Below are 22,034 nucleotides of genomic sequence, written 5' to 3' on the forward strand. Positions count from 1 at the left end.
ACAGATTGTGTTCTTGGTGATCTGCCCGACGGCGCCGAAGGGAAACCGACAGACGAGGCTCAGCAGAGACTCACAGACAGAGTTTAGCCTCACCAAGCTCAAAGACTGAAGCTCTGGGAACCGTCGCTTCTCAAACTACGTCTCACTCTGACATTCAACAAGACACATGTAAATCAGGAGGGTTTTTCTTCTCTTGATGGAGCTAGGCTAATAGCTTCCTCTGCTTCCAGTCTTTGTGCTAAGCTAGCTGGATGCACAGAGATGACACTGACATCCAGAGGATTTCCATAAATGTTGGACTGTGCCTTTAACTGTAAAATACATGAACCCAATGCTGTTTTAACTGTTGTAGCTGGATTCAGATCATTTTTGTTTATAGTTATTTCTGTCGCAGCCTAAACACACAGTTTGGCTGTTGTCTGCTTGTTTCCCAAGAGCTCAGTTTTTGCGACACTGGTCTGAGATCACGGTTTCCATCAAGTCTGAGCTTCAGGCCATTTCATCCAATTCCCTGGACCTTTTTGTTTCACCTACATCCATAGGTGTCAACAGGTGGTGTCCAATTGTTGTTTTAAAGGGAACGTGCAATGAAAAACAGCAGAGTGTGAAATGTATTGTATGTGTGTCTAGAGTTAGGGCTTTTAGAGTTGTTATAATATATATTATATAGACATATTTTTACACGCAGATGTTGCATTGGTAGGATAGCATCCAATTTTGTTGTGAATGTCCAATTACAAGAAAGATATATTCTGTTCTCTTGCTGCTGGTCAAACCTCTGAAGCAGCTGACATGTGATGTTTGGTATGAAAAAAATAGAAGTAGTTCAGTTATTCATCCCAAGTTATATGTAACTGTGGGCTACAGCGTCACACGTAAACAGTAACAAAGCATTTTTGCGTTTTTTATCAATGCATTTCTTAAATTAGCCTTTGATTATGTTCTGGTCAAACATCTGCTGACTTAGAAACATAGAGGCGTGAGGCCAAACTTACCTGGTGACCTCTGACCTACATCATCTTTGTGTTTTCCTGTTATGGTGTTGTCAAAACATAACAAAGATTGTGCAGGAGAGGTAAGAAACCCATAGTATTTATTGTAAAACCTCCCCTCTAGGATTTACAGTTTATTCTAGTTCTGAGAATATTTTTCTCCTTAACAGTTTAGACAGCAACAAATGGTCGTAAATGAAACAAACATGAAATGAAAACACAAAACACATGAACACATGAAAAAGAGGAAAAAAGTGATCCATTAGCTCTGCCTTTGTTTGTGTTCACATTGACTTTTAATAAATAAACCAATTAACAGGCAATTCACTGATTGGACAGTTTTGGTGACATTCAATCTGATTATCAGTATTATTAGTGTAATTAGGATGCAAATCGACTGCATATTGTGAAAACTTCAAACTGGTAGACACAGGATGAAACCCAGAAATATTGTGGAGGTTTTAGTGAACAGTTTTTTTCACTCAATATCTAACAGTTTGGTTTCGCATCTACAATAATTTGGTTAATTAACAGGTGAGTGAGCAGTTCAGACAGTTTGGTACGGGTTTCCTTCACCTTCTGTAACTCAGTCTGTGTGTTGTGTGTAATATGTGTGGTTATTTGCCTTTCACCTTTACTGTCTATGACGTCTGTGTATCTCTCAGCTTCTCCCTGTCAGTGATGGATATTACCTCTTTAGCAGATGTAGCTGTTGGCAGTGAACTTCTCTTGTGATGTTGCCTGATTTTTACGCCTCAAACAAAAAGCTGGAATTAAAATTTCAAGTCTTGAGACATCGGTCCAATCAGATTATGGCGAGACACATCAGTCAGGCTCATCATTGACAGCAGCAATCAGCAGCAATTTTTTTTTTACTTTGAGGTATGATTACAGCTCACGCCTGCTTTGATGTTTGTTTCTGTAGGTCGACGAGTCAGAGTTCTCTCACAGGCGAGCGATCAATCAGCCACTGTCTGACAAACCTGCTCTTGCCTCCTGTGTCTCCAGGTGAACCCCGTAGAGAAACTGTATTATCAAGCTGTATTTTTGATGTGATCAGCTTGGTGTTTGATATCAGTGTATTTATGCACCTGAGGTACTGGAGGAATTTGCCAACTCGTAGAGGAGCATGGGATCCCTGAGTGATTTTTAGAAATATCAAAAATGGAAATGCATCAATCTTGATTTACTGAGGATCTGCAGTTTTTTTAAATTTTTCTGGCCTCATCCTCCTTCTTAAAGATTCTAGGCGAAATCGGAGAACCCTTCTTATTACTGACACCTGTGGCCATCAACTGAACTGTAGCCTGTGTCCTGTTGCTCGCATATGTACTTGCACTTCGTCAGTAGGCAGGCGCAAGCATCCATAAAGTTCTTACCAATCCTGTCAGAACATCAGCCAGAACATTACAAAGCAAGCAAGTACAGGTTAGCTAGGTAGCTGTACCTTAAGGTGTGTTCCATTTACAGCGAAAGGCAGTGGTCGAACCACATTCCAGTTGAGAAGGCAGACAGATATGGACACTCGCATGAAAAGCTTTTGATGTTCTTGCACTTTCAGTGCATGAGAACAAGTCTGTGCTCCACCTGAAGAACACCTCAGCATATTTCATTGTGCAAAAAACACTTTGATTACATTTTATTTGTCATTCTGTTACCAAAACACAAAACCAATTAGCAGTGTTCACTGCTATTGATTGATCTGAGTAGCAGCCATCTCGAATTCTAAAGTTGGGGTTGATAGGGTTGCTCCGACTTTCCGTGTTGGAAATCCGACCTCAAGGGGGCATTCCATTTGAAACTTCTGACTAGGAATTCAGAAATTCTGACTTCTGAGTACATCTAGAATGTGCCATTATCTACACTGCAGGGATCTGGTGTTGGTTTGTTAGCTGATGAAATAATTATCAAACACTATGCTTGTCGGTTTATCAGATAGATCAGCTTCGGTAGTTTGGATGAATTAGAAGGCATTATCCACTCAACACAGTAGTTTGCTACCACTAATGCTAGAAAGCATTAGCCAGCTAAAACCACAATATCATAGTAAATTTCACAGGCTTTGCAGTGATGTTAGCTGACCTGTCCAATAGGAAGAGAACCAGCGCAGGGTCAGTTTTGATTCCCAAAGCTTGAACGTTGGTCCAGTTCATCTTTGGCCAAAGAGGCTTCATACAATTTTCTGGTTTTTGTTCTTGGAATTTGTGTTGGAGTATTTCTTGTGCTGGGGGCCGGTCATTTTGTAATGGTGGCAGGCTCCATCCTGAAACTAACGATAGTACACTACTTGTGCTGTAGTGGTACAGAAGAAAGACTCTTATTGTGGCGAGGCAACTCGACCAGAGTCCTTTACAGGGTGTTATCAGCAATGGAGAAAGTTGGGGAATGGCTAATTTTTTGTGTCACGTTACAATCTTTACACACATTAATTGCTTCAAATTCTTCCATACAGTACCTTTAACCTCTGAAACCTCAGGCCATACCCACTTCACCATGATTGGACATGTGGCTCTATGACGCCTCCTACACCTGGTGTTTAGGGGCTGGTGGGTTTTAGGTGTGTGGGTGGTGATGGTGGGGTTGAGGGGAATTGTAAATTTGACCCAGCAACCAGGAGCAGACATGCACCGTCAAAGCTCAGGCCTCCGTCTTTCTTTACTTTGTTTTTTTTTTTTATGACTAGCCGTCCTGCACCTGGAGTCTTTTTATCAGGCGAAGAGGACGATCCAAGGCTGCACGCATTCACATTCACATCTACAAGGAGAAGATTAGGCCCCAATTCAGCCTCTTTTCTTTCCACTGAGCCTGAAAGACAGGATGAGGGGAGGGAGAAAAGAACAACTGAAAGGACTCCTCTGGTGGTTTCTGCTCTTGAAGGCTGAAAGGCAGAGTGAAGAGAGAAAAGAAAGAGGGAGGAGAGAAAACAGCCCATTGTGTTTCTCTTTAACTGCTAATTCACATCTGATTCTTCTTAATGCACTCGTGAGACTCTTTTAATTGTCTGAGTTTGCATTCACATGGTGTGTTTGTAGCTTTTTAACTATGGTGTCTTTTTTAAGGTGTAATTGAAACAAGACCTGTTTAAATACTTGGACATCTCTAACCTGCTCTGGATGCTTGTTGTCGGCACTGATAAATGACTGCTGACGAGAGGTATTTTGTACTTCAGTGGTGTGTTTACTGACCACTCTTGGCAAAGAGATGGGCTTGGATTGGGGATGGATTGGGATGAAATCTGGTTCAGACGAATACCTGCAGAACTAATAACATTCCCGTCAGCCTCAGCTGTACCATGTGTTTACTGACTGTATCAAGATTACTCTAATTGTTTCTTTTCTATCTGCCTTTTTATTTGAGTGTCAGTATTCACAATTTATACAGTGCCCACTAAAATCCTACAAAGGAACAAAAAAATGAGGGTCTGACATTGTAGCAGTACTTGATGCTAACAATCCTAAAAAGCAGTTTTCCGCAGTTACCATCGCTTTTTGACTCCTCAGCTGTCAGTGGTGACACAAATTGATGAGTGTCAGAAATCTCAGTTTACAGTTCTGTATTGGGTAAACTTGCTACGATGTAACAAATGAGTGACCCAAGTGATTTCTGACACAGTCCATATTAGTCACTGTGAGAATGTTAGCATTTGGCTCAAATCACCACCTCACAGAGCTGCTGCCTGAAGATTATTTTTTATCACTTGGATTTGCCATATACTATTTAATGAGTTAAGGCCAATACGTGGTTTCCATGCCTACATGGCTGTAGACGAGTAAAATGGACACGCTTCTTTTTACTGTCTCACTGTTGCCATAACATATTTCTAATACATCTGTGGAACATGTCTGTGTATGTACCTGGTTGTAGTAATTACAGAAACGTGTCCACAGTCCAAGTCCACAGCTGTTCATTGTCTCTGACTGTACTGAAGTATGAACAAGTCTTTAATTGTTGAATTACTGTACATTTTCTGCATGGAAATTCCTCTTGAAATCAATAACTGCTTCCAAACTCGACATAACTAACTTAACTCTGAATTAAGAAGTACCAAATTACAGTTATTTCTAAGAGCCAACATAGGAGATTATATATTTCCCCGGCATATATAAATGCTGCCATGAGAAACACTGAATCCTAATTTATTTAGTCTGTAGACAGATTTAAATGTACAGAGTTAAGAATAACCAGAATCAGCCTTTATACGCATCATTTGTAAGATTATAACTTTCTAATTTTATCTTTCTTTCTCTGATTGTTGTAAAATGGTGATATCAGTCACTCTCGAATGAGATCTTCTGCTTTGTGTGAGTGTAAGAAGTTTAATAAGGTGATGATTTTTGTTTAACTTTGTATAATTCTTGATAAATAAGGATTCTGATGTCCATCACAATCGTTCTCCTTCCTGCTTTCCTTCCTCTCTCCAGTTCTAAGAATAAACCTCTTAACACAGTTGGATTTCTGCTGCAGAAACCTGCTTTCTGTGGCCATGTAAAAACCCCTAATCAGGTCTCTAAAAGGGTTTTTTATGAGGGAGCATTTGCATGACAAAGTCTCAGCTCAGGGAAAGTATCACTGTGGCAGCAGAGCAGCAGGATGAAAGGGCAGATAATAACACAGAGCTGTGACTCATTGTACACAAAATAATTTATTCCAAAGTCCAACTGAAACGGAACAAAACTTTGCTAATCTATTATAAAAGTTAAACTAATAAATAAACAGACTGCATGCAGCGTCTCTAAAGTGAACTGAACTCCTGTTGTCAGGTTTGAGCTCAACTGTCAACTGATCCAGCTGACTACAGGACAGACTGCTGACTAGCTGGTTAGATCATATGTTAGAACATACAACATGTAAGCTAGCTGTTGGAAGGTGGCTTCTCTCATGTGCAGATGGAGTTAGACCAGTAGTTTTTACCTGCATCTAGTCTTTGTGCTAAGCTAGGCTAAATAGTTTAGTTCAGTTTGGTTAAAGTTTCAGTCAAATAATTAAAACCGTTAAGTTCAGGTTAGCTAACATTTCACTCAAATAGCTAAACAGTTTAGCTCAGGTTAGCTAACATTTCAAGTAGTCAAAACACTTAAGGTCAGGCTAGCTAACGTTTCGATCAAACAGCTAAAACAGTTTAATTCAGGTTAACTAATGTTTCAATCAAGCAGCTTAAAAGTTTACTACAGGTTAGCTATGGTCTCAGTCAAGTGGCTAAACAGTTTAGTTCAGGTTAACTTGTGTTTCAGTCAAATAGCTAGAATAGTTTAGTTCAGGTTAGCTAATGATTCAGCCAAGCAACTAAACAGTTCAAAGTTTAGTTCTGTTTAGCTGTTGAAGCTAGTCTATTTGAACCTAAACTGTTAAACAGTTTTTTTTTTTTTTGTTTTTTTTTTTGCATGACTTAACTGTTCAGTTTAGCAGTCAAAACCATTTTATTTCATGGCTTCCTTTGACAGTTAGCATTAAAACAGTTTGCGTCAGTTTTGCTAAAGGTTCAGTGTAGCAACTAAAATAATTTGATTCAGGTTAGCCAAGAGTTCAGTTTAGCAGCAAGTACCTTTTGCTCAATGTTAGCTCACAGTACAGTAGCCATTAAAATAGCTTGGTTGATTTTAACTTACCAAGTTTAGCAGTTAAAATTGTTTGGTTTAATTTATTGGCTAAAATAATTTATTTTGTTTAGTTTAATAACTAATTAAATTTGGTTCAGGTTACAGTTAGGTTTTAGCAGATCAAAGTCTGTTTGTGGTAGTCAGTATGTAGCAGCTAAAACTGGTTTAGCAAATAAAAACTGTTAGTCCGGGTTAGTTAACAGTTCAGTTTAGTGCAGTTTGGTTTCAAGCTGCAACAAGTAGTCGACTAATTGATTATTAAAGCGAGCGCAAATAAATTGGCAACTATTTTCATAATCTATTATTTATTTAGGGCAAATGTTTGGAGGATTTTAGGTTTTCAAATGTGAGAAATTGTTGATTTGCCTTGACTTACATTTTAGTAAATTGACGATCTTTGGGTTTGGACTGTTGGTCCAATAAAACACTTGATGATGTCACCTTGACAACTGACATTTTTCACTGTTTTTTAAAAAATGTTTTATAGACCCATTGATTGATAGATAATTATTGTTTGTTGACCTAGTTTGGTTCGAGTTAATCTACAGTTCAGGTTAGTTAACAGTTTCACCTTTAAACAGATTCCGATTCAGTTTAGCAGCAGAATTTGAGCCTCACTGCTCTCTCCTATTCCATTAAGAACTTTTTTCAGCATTTTAAAGTGAAGTTGGTTCTTAAGTGTGTCAGTAAGGAAATGTTAATTGTTGGGAAATTATCTCACTGGCCTCTCTGCTCTCATCTGGTCTGCAGTAAAGTGTAGGTTTCTCCACAGTTTAAATCTGTAAAACTAACAGTGCTCTTCCAGCCATATTTGCTCACACTCATTCAGCTCGACACAAAGCACGGTTCAATCACTTTTTTCCACAAGTGGAACTCATGTTTTGTTTCGACAAAATAAACTACCGGAGCCGTCCTTTCTTTCTTTCAGCCTCCTCGCAGCTTTTATTTCACGGCTGCCCCAAGTCTCAATGAGAGTGTCAGCTCTGAAGAATGCCTCGCCCTCCTCCTCCTCCTGCTCCGCTCGCTGGGATTCAGCCGCCGTCCAGCCGGCTGACAGCTTCCCCACCACATCGCCTGGCGACTGAAGGGACCACACACGCTCTCTGTTCTCCATGCCTGAGTAATTCTTCTCCTTGGCTTTTTGGGAGGGTGAGATTGTTTGCAGCCACAGGTCTTTTCTCTCTGGCAGCTTTTTACCCTCAAGGACTTCCAAACAAATTTCAAGCATGAGTGTAAAAGCTGTCGAGTGTTATTAGACAATGAAAATGTCCCCTTTTTGTCTTTCAGGTCGAAACTACACAACACTTGTATCTGTGTCTGCGGAGGCCACAGCTCAGTAAGTGTTCACATTATTTATGCACCATCCACAGAGAATAGTTTGTAATGTGTGATATCTCATCAGGAGACTCTTAAAGAAAATAAATAAGGTCCTATACATTTTGCTGACATCATACTAAAAGGATAAAGTGATGAAGTGATGACATTTTACATCCCAAAGGTCAAAGGTCAATTTCACTATGATATCATAATGTTCTGCAAGAAAACTTTTCTATCCATTATTCACTGACATAACTCAGGAACAGAAGGAAAGATTGTTCACATTTGGTCTGATACTGAATCGTTGACACTGATCTTGGTGCTCACCTTGAAATTGTGGTGATTGTGCTGGGTTATGTGTTTTAGCTTCTTTGCAGCACATCCATATTTACAGCATTGTCTAAAGCCATGGCTACAACTTTGTGTTCAACCAGAATCAACTTTATCGTCCAAACATGCAAGAAAGCAAGCAAGTTGATAAGATGAAAAGCTACAGACAACAGAAGCTGAACTGCAGTGTTTTTGTTTGCTGTTTGTTTGTTTTTTTTCCCCCAACATATTGTAAGGATTGTAACATTAGTGTATTTTCTTCATTGACTGAATGAGTGGACTTTTACTGAGCGCTATTAGGGGTATCATTTGAAATGGTTTGATTCATGTAGTGATATGATACCTGAGGATACTTGAGGATAAAAAAGCCCATTCCTACTGTTTTAATGCAGCCAAATTCACGATATAGTTGTTTTCATTTATGTACTTTTCTATTCTATATGACCTCAGAGTTGGTTAGGCGATCAGATCCTGTTGATGATCTGTGGTAATGACAGTATGATGACATGAAAATACAGATAATTACCCAGCCCCAGTTTTACCATTTAAACTTACTTCAGCCTGAAACATGGCGGATGTGAGTGACATTTTGGGGATTGATTGACTGATGGCCTTATAAAATTATTTTTTATTCTTCTTTGACTCCTCCTTTTCCTACCAAACACAATGGACTGTGGAGAAAATGACACCAAGTCGCGCTTCGGTTGGCGGCCGACTGACTGACGGCAGTGAAAATAAATCGGCTCGGCTGCTGGCTCACAATCATTCTTAAAAGTTAAACAGCCATAAAAGGCTGCAGGAACTCTGACCTTCACAATCTAACCGAGCAGGAAAAGCCAATGATGTGTACAAGGCCCCGCTCGGCCTCGGCAGATTATGATAAAATATGTCTCAGCGTCACAAAAAGATAACTGTACGTCTCGCTGTGACAGATACGAGCCCGCTATTTTAATAACAGCCCAATTTCTGTGGCACTAAAATGTTTTACTGTCGGCTATAAAGCATGCAGTGTGTGACACAGGGAAGCATGCGTCGTCTCTGAACGCTTCAAAGTAAGATGGACCACATGAAGCTGCAGAGGATTTAAACTAGACGACCCAGAGTTAAGTGCCATGACATCAAAACATGTAAACCTCCACTTCTGCTCCACCTCAGCCAGGGGAGATTTGTTGCTTTTCCTGTCTTCACAGCAGCAGGAATTGTTTTCTTCTGATAATTTTATTTAAAATTATATTTTTTAAAGCCAGGAAGTGAGTAAGCATATTAGCAAATGACAGAAGATTATCTGATGAACTAAACCTGTGAAGATCAGAAACTTTACTTGGTCACAATTTATTTTCTGTAATAATCCAAAACACAATAAAAAAAAAATCCCATTGACTTTTTGCGGAGTGAACCAGGGTGATATTAACTTCAGGGCTGGACTACAAAAATACATCATCCTGTACCACTCTGTTAATGGATTGTGTTACCTACCAAACCATTAGTTCTGCCAGTCAACTTGGAAGAACCTGTGGATGCTATGTGAGATTCACTTCCCAGTTCCTACCTTGTTTCCTTCCTTCAATCTTCGTAACACTGAACTTTGAAATACTTTTTCCTTTCTCAGGGTTTGATCCTCACAAAAAAGTCAGTCACCTTTAACAGTACTTGAGTAAAAGCACTTAGTTACTTTCCACCACTGCACTTAATTTGGAGGATTTGTTGTGGTTGGTGTTTCAGTGGGACTGAAAGAACAAAACCAGATTGTTAAATCGGAGTTGGTAAATTGACATTATGCCCACCACTTCTTAACATAATTCCACTTCCTAATGTTCCTCCTGCAGCTCCCCCTGCCTGCCTGCTGTCAGACTGTGAATATTTGGCCGGTGGTTTTGGTCTCATGGGACGCCCCACCTTTGCCGCTCCCCGTCATTGGCAGCATCTTTTTTAAACATGGACACTGCTGCCGTCTGTGATCGAGGAACTTCAGTGTCTCTGTTTTATTCACGTTACACAGTCAGTTCCCTCTTTGTGCTCATTAAATATTTAATGGGGGGTTTAAGCGTTTGCTGGGATTAGGCTGCAGTCTCCAGGGAGCCAGCTGCATTGTTTCTCTCCATGGCTGCTACTTTACAGTCTGTCTGTTTAATCTGCCATTTACATCTCACAGTTTTGTTGTATTTTGTTGATGTTCTGACAGTGAATGAAAACATTGTATCCTCTCTGAGAGTTGAAACTAAAGCTGCTGATGGACACTGCAAGTGCTGTTGGGAGTTAAACCTGTGACTTTACTGCTAAAGCTATACAAGGACTATATATGTTTGTATCTCATGATGCAACAAAAAGAGGAAAATAGGGGAAATGTCCTTATAAAGATTGTAGGGCTTTTTTGGGAGGTTAAAGGAGACTTTTTGATGGTAATAGGGGTCCTTTATCAGAGTTACGGGGTTCTTGTGGAGGATTTAGATATCCTTAATTGGCTTTCATCAGAGTTTACATTTTTACATGTCACTGAAAAGATCCCAGGGCTTCTTGTGTCTTTGATAAAGCTTGGTTAAGGTTTAAACATATTCTATGTGTCTTTGAGGAGGTTCTATGGGCTTTTAGATATCTTGTTGGAGGAGGATCTATGTGTTCTTTAAGTGGTTCTGCAGGTTAAAAGGGGTTTAGACGTCTACAATTATGTTCATGGAGTCCTGGGGGAGGTTCCAGGTGTCTGCTTCTATGGGTATTTGATGATTTTTTTTTTTTTTTTTAATTCAAAAAGGTTCTATGAATATCTGAAGGGATTCTCTGTGTTTTTGAGGTTCTGTGGGTATTTATGATGTATTTTAGTTTTATAAGGCTTTACAAGGTTATATGTCTTCGGGGGAACCACTGTGCATGTTTGAGGAGAGTCTACATGTCTTTGCCAAAGTTCTAGGGGTGCTTAAGAACATTCTTGGGATCCTTGAAGGGGCTCCAGGTTCTATAGATGCTAGAAGTTTTTGATGATTATGGGTATGTTTCGGGGGGATTTAACAAAGTTCTAGGGGTTTTTGAGGAGGTCTAATGGATAACCCCGGTGGTTTTGGATGTCTTTGATGGGGTTCTAGTGGTGCTTGAGGACGTTCCAGGGACCATTGAGTATGTTTTAAATGGAGAGTTTTCCACAAGTTTTTAAACAAGGCATTTGGAGCAAGTAGGTTCTTTGGGTGTTCAAGGACATTTATAGATACTTGAGGAGGTTTTTTTTTTAATAAGGTTCTAGATGTGCCTGAGAAGTTTCTGGGTGTGTGGAGAAGGGTCTAGGTGTTAATAGGTGGATTCTGCTAGTGTTTGAAGGGGTTTTTGATGTCTACAAATAGGTTTTGGCATCCTCTAGGTGTCTGGAGGTTCAATGGGTGTTTTTGGTGGAGTTGGAGGTATCTTTGGTGAGTTTCTATGGGTGTTTGGAGAGGTTTTTGGCATCTACAATTTGATTCTAGGGACGGTTGAGGTTTTAGGTGCCTGTGAGGTGTTTTTAGGCAAGTTTGAGGAGGGTCTTTGAGTGCTTTAGGAGGTCACATATACCTTTTAGGAGGATATAAGGTGTGTTGAGAAGGTTCTGAATGTCTTCGAGGAGGTTCTATGTTCTCTGTCACAGTGAAAAAGAAAGAGGAGTAAACATGAATGAATGAAAATCATAGCAAGTGGATGAAATCATAGCAAGTGCTGCCAGCAGTGAAATCTTGGCCGCCTCTGTGATTCTGAGGAGGTGGTGGTGAGATGATTTTCTCTCAGTGATCCTCTGGTGTTTCAGTTTGTCTCACAGAGATCTGAAGTCTCTCCATGTCCTCTGGGTTGGCAGGTTCTGGTGTTTGCATGTGTGGACTTGAACCCAGTTTAACAGAGTGGTTCACATGTGACTGGCAGTCCTGCTGTCTTTGTAGTGGCAGAACTCTAAAAACTGACACCCCGGGGGTCTTGAGGGCTGGGGGACGTTAGTATTGGGGGACTGTGGGGCCACGCCTTCCAGCCGCCATATGCTCGGGATACCAAGTCAAACATGGGACTCTTTTCTTGGCTCATTAAAATGTTCGACATTTGGCAGAAGACAACGCTGTGTTTTCCTGACCTATTTTCCAGTATGGAGGCTTTTCAGTTAACGTTTCAAATCCATACTGAGAATTAACACTGATGCCCTGATGCTGACAGTGCATTATTTACTTTACTCAGATCTGTGACCAAGCAGATTCTGACAGGCATCAAGCTAAACTAATCTGACGCTGATACATAGCTAACAAAACATTCTAGCTGTTAAGTCACTGGTGGACAAACTATATTTTACTCTTAACTCTTTCTCTTAAGGACTTTTATGTGTATGTTTAGAGTGATTACCATGTTGTACTTAATGGGGGGATTGATGTTTATCCTCCAGGATTCCTTTTTAAGTCCTGGCATTAGCAACATAGTATAAATCTGACACTGGGTCTTTACTTTTTTTGAATCAAGTTTCCTCATCCTCAATCGTTCATTTCACACATGTTTAGGCTTCTTATTATTCTCTGGCTTGCAATCACTTGTATTCAGACAGATCCAGTAGATGACTTAAAGGTGGGTGTACTTCATTGGTCTTGCATTGCAATTTGATTGACTTGTGGGGCTTGAGGCGCCCTGGCAGCCAAACAGTTAAGGCACAGATCATATAACCATTAAGTCCTGGTGTCACTTCAGCCAATTGGACCTTTTTCCATGTCCTATCCCCTTTTCTCTCTCTCCCCTTGTTTCCTGTCTACCTCTGATTCTGTACTGTGCAGCAGAAGTAGCGATACCCTGAGATACTCCAAAAACACTGGGTCCTACATTTCCCATAATGCAACTGGACTTCATTAGAGGCTCCCTGCCTGATAACAGCCACATCTTTCAAATTTCACATCTCTGGTTTGTAACACAGACTCTGTGTTGGATATTTTTTTCTTCAAGCCCAGACTGATATAAAGTTTTAGAACTACAGACATTATCCAGCTGTTATTGTGGATGAGTCAGCTGATGAGGCTTTAGGATGAAGAGACTTTTGCTGTGTTTATATCAAGTTTTCGTGAATTTCTTGATGACAAAAATCCTCATTTAACCAGTCACAAATTTACACAATATTACACTACTCCACAATATATATTACATATGTATTTTCATGGTCCAATTAGACTCCACAGAATGAAACAACATTTTACATTATTTCATATTTTATTCTTGACTTTCAATCTCATGGACTTTTTCTCCTGGACTGAGAGCATCTTTGGTCATGGAAGTAATGGAAGTCCTGTGATCTTCATTAATCCACTTGACTCCTGATTTATATTTATTTTGGGACAGATCTCTAATATCAACTATTTGAAAATATGACTTTTCTGTATTATAGTGGATTTGATTATAGCCTCTAGAATAGTTTTGAGGCACTGCAAAATGTGAAATCCAGCACACATCCCGTAAGTCTGTGCACGATAGATTAAAACATATTTTTAAAAATGGTACTCCCTCTTGGACCTATGTGTAAAGCTTGACAAAGTGCCTGTTTAGATTTTGCTATGTTTTTAATTCCCACACCATGTCTTGTTATATTGTTATCGCACTGCCATATACTGATGTTTTCTTTAAAGTAAATATAAACCTAAACATAAAGAAAAATAGAAAAACAAACACGATTGAGTTAAAGTGAGTCTATCTGTCTATCTGTGGTATTATTATTATTAATAATAATAATAATAACACCTCCTCCTCTTATTGTCTTGGCAGAGCAGCGTCTCCTTTTATTACCCTGCAGGGTCATTTACAACCCATCCTATCTATTCATTGGTTGAGGAGATAATCCTGTGATAAATCCTGCGCCATGCCCTTCACAGTTGTCATAGCAAGACCATAAACAGCATTTATAACAATCTTGGGGGGGGGGGGGGGCTGGGAGCGGGTGGTGGTGGTGCTCTGCTTAGCATGCAGAACAGATTAAGATGGGACGGGTCTGCTTAGAGCCGCCACTCCATCCGTGACAGACAGACGGACTCATGGGAAATGTTCCATCGCCCACCCGTTTATTCTCAATGGGAAATGAGCTGCGGTGACAGCTCACTCAGTGGAAGGAGATGCAAGAAATTTACAGTTTTATGACTAAAAAAATGTTCTGCAAGTAAACATTTTTGTCCACAAAAAATGTAAATGTAAATATACCTATCTCTCTCTCTCTCTCTCATATATATGTATATATATATATATATATATATGTGTGTGTGTGTATATGTGTATATGTATATATATATGTATATATGTATATATATATATATATATATATATATATATATATATATATATATATATATGATACTATACTATACTGTAATATGTACTATTATTGAGTTTGGGGATTTTTGGGAATGACTGAAATGATTGATCAATGATGTAGTAGTTGATTAGTTGATAAATATTGGATTTACCTGGTGCCACAGTAGCTGTGTTTCCATATAACTGTCAAGTGATTTTGAGGCAAACTTGTGAAATGTCGCAAAAAAAGAAAATGTGAATTAGATGTGTTTCCATCAACTAGTTTGGAGCACATAAACTACGCTGTGTAGTGTTGCCACAAGGTGGCGGTATAGGCTATGTTACACATGGCCGTAATAAACAAGAGTAGAGGAAGTAGGAACCAGCTGATCAGTCATGTGACTTCACTGTTCGCTACATCAGAACTTATTTGAAAAACGTCGTTTCATCTCCCATTGACCGCACTAACTCTTTTTCAAGTTTAAAGAGTTTAAACACTTTTTTGTGCAGTCGAGGAAGCCCCCCCATTCCCCCCCCCCACTTCAAACTGGGTATAAAATATGTTAATGGAAACACAGCCTAATTAATTAATATGTAACCTATAGATTCTGTTTACTGTCGTTAATTTCAGCTTCAGAAATCAAAATAATAATAAAGAAAAATGTTAATACCCCACAACCCCACCCCCACGGCATTTTGATGAGTTGAGCCGCACACAGTGTGGCAGCATTTAGCCGGCAGCGTCCAGGCTAAACACCACCGGAGGACTCTTCACAGGTACACAATTAATCTTAATTAAAGCTGAGTGTGACAAACAACACAGACACACACACATACACCCCCCCACCACTACCACCCCCCACCCCCCTTTTGTTCTCCCTTCAGTCTGGATGAAAGCAGCAGAGTGTCCTGATGAAATAAAGAAACACAGAGAGCAAATGAAGCAAATGAAAAACTGACAACAGACGAAACACAGATCAGAAGATCAGAATCAAACAACATCACAGAATCCCAAAATCACATTTAAAGTCAGGATCAAATAACAGTATGTCAGATTAGAAATTATTCTATTACCAGTAACAGGCCTGCAGTAAAAGTTTTTTAGTTAAAGATGATCAACAAACATAAACATGTTGCTATGGTAACATGTTGACATACAGACCCAAAACAGCAAGCTACAGATGTGTTTTCAGTTTTCTGATCATCATCATATTTATATTTATGAATGTTATGACTTGGCTGTTAGCAGCTCATGAAGCAGAATTTTGAGCTCTGTGATTCGATCTTTCTTTCAGAAATGCACCATGGAAGTTGTAGTTAATGTCTACCTCTAAGTTTTTATGTTGTTGTTTGTGTAGTCAACCAGTTTTAACCCAAACCACCATCTTTTCCCAGACCTAAACACACTAAGAGCATTCCATAATGTTAACTGTGTGTTTATTATCGTTAACATTAGCGCCAGCTGTATTGAAATAATTTCAGCTGACTACTTTCTCACTGTTTCAAGTCACTGTCACTTTTTATAACATTATAATCTTAAACCAGATGAAGATTTTTTGTTATCAGATGTCTGGAACTTCAGTAATCAGAGAAACACGCTGAGCAAACAGCCGCTCTCCATGTCCAGAGCATCACGGAGAAGCATCAGTTTTTAACTCGAAACAGTTTTACTCAGTGTTTTTACTGATTTTAATGACTTGATCTGTTTGTTTTGGAGAGGAGGAGATCAGTGGGGATAATTCAGCTCTTGCTAAAAACCTCCTGAACAATGAACACTGAAGGAATCTGAAAGTGCAATCAGGCCAATTACTTCTGTAACCCAGACTTTGTATGCACTTGTCTAACTTTCTTTTGAGTACATTTCACTACAGTTGATTACTTACACTGCAGTAACAATTTTGAATGCAAGACTTTTTATTTTTCTACACTGAAGTGATTGATTAATGACAAACTCAAACCAGACTAAAACCAGACCTGATTGTCTCCTGTAGTCTGTATCCTCTGTGCTGCAGCCCTGCTGACTGTCTGCTGACTGCTCTGTAAAGAAAACAAAGGACAAAAAAGCAATTAAGTCCAGTAATAAAAGCCCAAGTACCATAACATGCTACATTAAATATCTGTTGAGCTCCATAAATTAACAGCAAGCAGCTTCTCAAGCAGTTTGTCTCATTGAGGTTGTTTACTAGAGGAACAAACTTGGACTGTTACTGGTCCTGCTGCACTTTGGATTTTTATTGACCACAGACACTGAACTGTATGAAGGACCATTAGTGCCAAAGATACATAAATACATATAGGAATAGGGAAAGGTAGGAATTATGTGTCAGTAAAATCAACGTTTTAGTTTTAAAGCTCATCAGTGTTGCTATGGTTACGCCTGGCGTCTACACTACTCCAGAGTTTTCGAGCCCCTAAAATGGAGACTTTTGGAAATGCTGCTGGACCTGTTTAGTTTGAAAACTCTGCCTCAACTACCAGTGGTGAATATAACATGGAGAATAATTTACAGGTGTTGCTGACCTCAGTGTCTTTGCTAGCAGCTGTTGCGCAGCTAAATTCTGCATTTTATAAAGATACAACTGCCTTAGTACGGACAAAGATTATTTCTGATACGGTGGTAAAACATATGTCTGGACAGAGATCATTTTCATTTTAAAACTGCATTAAAATAAAACCCAGAGAAGCAGCATTCAGGTTTTATGCTCCATATATCTGAACAGCTGTTTGTCACTGCCTTTTAATGAATTATATTTGGGACTAGTTATACACTTTACTTCCCTAATTAAGTCATTTTTGTGTCTGAATACATCCAAACCCTCAACATAACTGTGTAACATCAGGAATTTTTTTTTATTTTTATTTTATTTGTTTATTTTATGGATGTGGGGATGGAGAACTTGCTGGGTTTGGGAATGGAGGACTTCTTGAGTTTGGGGATGGAGGACTTTTTGGTTTTGGGGGTGGAGGACTTGTTGGCTTGGGGGTGGAGGACTTACTGGGTTTGGAGAAAGAGGACTTGTTGGCTTTGGGGGTGGAGGACGTGTTGGGTTTGAGGATGGAGGACTTGCTGGTTTTGGGGGTGGATGACGTGTTGGGTTTGAGGATGGAGGACTTGCTGGTTTTGGGGGTGGATGACGTGTTGGGTTTGAGGATGGAGGACTTGCTGGTTTTGGGGGTGGATGACGTGTTGGGTTTGAGGATGGAGGACTTGCTGGTTTTGGGGGTGGATGACGTGTTGGGTTTGAGGATGGAGGACTTGCTGGGTTTGAGGATGGAGGACTTGCTGGTTTTGGGGGTGGATGACGTGTTGGGTTTGAGGATGGAGGACTTGTTGGCTTTGGGGTTCAGTTCTTTACTTATTTCAAAAAACAGTTACACGTTAATCTGTATTTTCTAGGTTTCTTGGTTGTCTCTTATTTCTTGTTACCCTGACATTAAGAGTCTTTGGAGGTGTGGTGTTGAGGCTGTTTGATGGTAAAAAGCGTGTTTGTTTTGGGGTCCCAGTGGAAGAGGTGGAGGATGTAGAGGAGGGGTGTATTATTTTGTTTGTCATGATGGCTCCTGACTCCTCCTCCAGGGAGTGATGGAGGCAGCAGACTGTGGAGGGACAAACACTGAGGCTTTAAATCTGATTCATCTTCATTGTTAGAGGTTTTTACTACATCAGCACACACACTGTTACTGCTCAGACAGAACCACTATAACCATATACTGAACACGTTGAAGCTCTGTTTCCTCCTCTTTCTTTCTTCACTGTAAAATTATCTGCCTTTCAGTCACTGTTTAACACTGAATCCCGTTTAATGCATTTTGACAAAACAAGGCATTAAAATCAAATCAGATGTGGTTATTTCAATCTTTTACAGTGGAATTGTTAAATGTGAAGAGCCTGCCACAAGTATTTTCCCCCAACCATAAATTCCCATTGCATAAGCAGTGGAGGAGGAGGTATTCAGATCCTTCACTAAAAGTACTGAAATTACGCTGTAAAAAAGCATTTATTTCAGTAAAAGAATGTGAGTATAATCAGGAAAATGTACTTAAAATACTAAAAATGAAAGTACTTGCTGCAGAAAAATGTCCCATTACTGTTACAGAAAGTTAGTGATACTCTTCAATATTATATCATTCCTGCTGTCTTAATACAAAAGAAGCATTTTACTGTTTTAGTTTGTTGAGATGGAGCTAATTTACAACTGACTGAACTGATTATCAAAATGGTTGCCAATTCATTTTCTGTTAATCACCTAATCGTTTCAGCTGTAGGCAACACTATTAAGTATTTTATAAGCTCTTCATATGTTTTGTGTGTTAAGTAACTAAAGCTGTCAGATAAATGTGGTGTAATAAAAAGTACAATATACTATACTAACATACTGATGTAGTGAATTAGAAATACAAAGCGGCATGAAATGGAAATACTGAAGTAAACATTACTACTAAACTACTAAACATTAATTAGAACAAGCTCTCCTTGGACAGCATCAAACACTGTTAACACAAGAGTGACACAGTGAAGCAGTAATAACTCAATAATATATAAAAACACTCTGACACTATTTTGCACGAGTACTTTTACTTTTGATACTTTCAATACATTTTGCTGCCCTAAAACACTGAAACTGTGAATTTGAACTCACTGAAATATGTCCCTTATTTCTCTCAGAGTTAAAACAAACAATTAAAATACTAATAAAAGTAACTGAATAGCTTTAATTATCAAATCAGTCAGGGGTCATTTAATGTGTTTTTTCACATTAATAACCATAAATTGCCTCAAAAAATCTTGTAATTACACAAGACTCCACACTTCAACCCATAAATACATCTCTTAAAAACCTCTGATGTTCACCTCTCACAGCCGTTGCTGTTTAATAAAGAATTCATCTGGATTTAATGAACAAATTAAGGACATTTAACGTCTAAAATAACATGTTTTGGTTCATTCAGGGGCCATTGGTGGAGGGATGAAGAGCATCCCACCAGAATAAGAGCACAGATCTGGAAGACGTTAAAGAAAAAGCAGCACATTACAGAGGAAACACTGAGAGTTGAGTGTGAACTCAGTTTGTCTCTGAGCTCCAAAACAGCAGCCAGCATGGTGCCAATTAGCACGGAGCACACTAACATACGCCCTCCTGTAGCTTCTGATTAAAGTGCATATTGATGGTATAAATTATCTCTCGCTACAATAGATAGCTGGGCATCTATATGTAAATGTTTAATTAACCCGTGGCTGAATCGCCGCACCGGTCCAGAGCGGAGGTTATTAATCTGATGATGGCGGCCATAACGCCGGGCCAGTGCCGCCACAATGAGCCGTCTGGACACAGCGGCAGATTCATCAGAGACACCGCCTCGTTTCCTAAAGTGCTGTTTGTTCTCAGTGATGAAGTCTGCACCACATCCCTCTTTAAGGAGGACTCAGATCTGCTTAATGCTCTGGCTGAATCTCACATTTAAAACAGAATCTGCTGCTCATAGGATCTCTGTTCAGCTCTGAGATCTGCAAATAATGAAAAATATTAAGTCTGTGGTTCCTAGCCTAGGGGTTGGGACCCCTATAGAGGTCACAAGTTGAAGATGATAGGTCACAGCATGTTTCAAGTGTGTTAGAAGTAAAAGTATTTTAATTTTAGTTTTTTAAACATGGATAAACCCACTAAAAAAAGTAGGGTAGTTGACCTCTGTGTTCAGACTGTGTTCAGACTGTGTTGTGCTGTATGTAGCCCATAGACAGAGACTGTCCTCCTGTAAAAAAATGACCACCTATGTCACTTGTGCAGTAGCTTATTACGGCCTACAGTTACTTCTACTTGTAAAGCAACATCTAGTGGCTATAGTACTTATGACATCTCTGACGTAAGGTATTGTAGTATAAAGAGCAAAAAAGTCCACACTAGACGCAGGTTATGGTGGATGGATGGGTCAAAAAAACACAGGACTTTCACACAGAAAACTTGAGTTTGGGTCACGTTTGAACCTGAATCCGTTTTTCACAAGCAATTTTAGCCAAAACTGCAGTCTTTTCTTAAACCTAACCAAACAAAGACTGCTCCACCAACAACGGTCTCCAGAGGTAGAAACCAACACTGGTGTTTTGCTTGTAGTTCTATCACCTCTTTTCCTCTACTGAGGTTAGCAAGCTAGTCAGCTAGCCCTGTCTGTCTCGTTAGTGTCCAGACTGCTCTGAAGAAGTAGCTCTGCTCAGATGGTGTATGCTAACCTCTTATATTGTAAACACAGCGATGGCTGAAGCTCTGGGCAGGGACCATCACCACCACCTGCTATTCACAAGCAATTTTCTATCTATCTATCTATCTATCTATCTATGTCATATAGAGCCATTTATTGTGTGAAACCTTCTGAAATCATCCTGGTTTTCCCTCGTAAACATCTGTCTTACTGCAGCTTTCAATATTTGCCATATCGTTGTCGTTTAAAGGCAAATACCCTGTTGACACTTTACTCACAGAAGCAGCTGCATGAATATTTAATACGCTGTAATAGAAAGACTCTGAGTGCTCGTGCGTCAGTTGTTTACAGCCTGAGGAAAACAAAAAAACAACAGGGAACATTAAAGCTAACCTCTGAGCCGTCAGTTAGTTCATTACAAGGAAACGAAGTGAGACAACAGAGCAAATAAACAGTGAACAACAGCGTCGCTCTCACACTCTGAACATGTGAGGGTTAAAAGGTGCTTTAAGGAAACAGCAGCTGCAGGTGAAACTCAGGTGAGTTTGATTTGAAGGGGAAACTATTTTCTGCAGTCAAACAATGGGATTTAATTTCTTTAAATCCAGGGCTGACTATGTGTAATGTTCTCCATAAGACTTTGTAGAAAAGTGTATAATTACTGTGGTTTTCAGTTTGTATCATTATACTGATAAAACAGAGAACACCAGACGTAAATAGTTTTATATGGATAAATAATCTTCTCTTCTAAATAGAAACAAAAAATTACATTTATGTTTTTGTGGTCCTGAAAGTTAACATACACATGCTACAACTAATTTATTCTCTTTTTTTGGTCCTCTACCACCTCTGGAGGGAAAACTCTGTCTCTGTAGCTGCTAAATGCTCCACTATGTTCACCAGCTCTCTGACTGAGTCTGTCTGAGCAGACAGAAAACACTGGCTTTATCTGAGCTAGTTTAATGACAACAGCTGAGACTGAACTAGACAGAAAATATGCAGGAAAACTACGGTCTAGGAGCATTGATCACCTGCAAGTGTTTGTTCTGTTATTACTGATATTTGTCATCAGACCACTGGACACTGTTTCTCCATCCTCTCTTTCCAACCTGTAGAATAGGACACGCCCACTGACATTGTCATGGTTCACACCTGAAAAACAATTTTTGGCTCAAGCTGGGAACTGACTTTTCAGTTTCAGAACCTATTTATTTCTGGTGGAAATACTTTGAACTGTTCTGAAATAGTGCAAACTAGAAATTCAGGGGGAAGTGTTGAGTTTCATTCATGGTAGTTTAACATCATGTGGAGGAGAGACTGACAGTGGACAACTGATGTGACCATAAAT

The 22,034-nt window shown here is 39.4% G+C and overlaps 1 non-coding gene across 4 annotated transcripts in view; it reads left to right on the top strand.

Moving 5' to 3' along the window:
• The window catches only part of LOC108894321 (uncharacterized), a 51,025-nt gene that overhangs the window by 21,239 nt on the left and 7,752 nt on the right, over positions 1-22,034 (top strand). The window contains exons 3-5 of one of the 4 annotated variants that reach the window (XR_001962802.2): positions 7,518-7,738; positions 7,877-7,925; positions 8,341-8,660. This is a non-coding gene — a transcript (uncharacterized LOC108894321). Of the gene's footprint in view, positions 1-7,517; positions 7,739-7,876; positions 7,926-8,340; positions 8,661-22,034 lie in introns of those variants that run through there. The other 3 variants (XR_001962799.2, XR_001962803.2, XR_001962800.2) reach the window with 3 other exon arrangements.

Source organism: Lates calcarifer, linkage group LG2 (assembly GCF_001640805.2).
Source record: "Lates calcarifer isolate ASB-BC8 linkage group LG2, TLL_Latcal_v3, whole genome shotgun sequence".
Lineage (NCBI taxonomy): Eukaryota > Metazoa > Chordata > Actinopteri > Centropomidae > Lates > Lates calcarifer.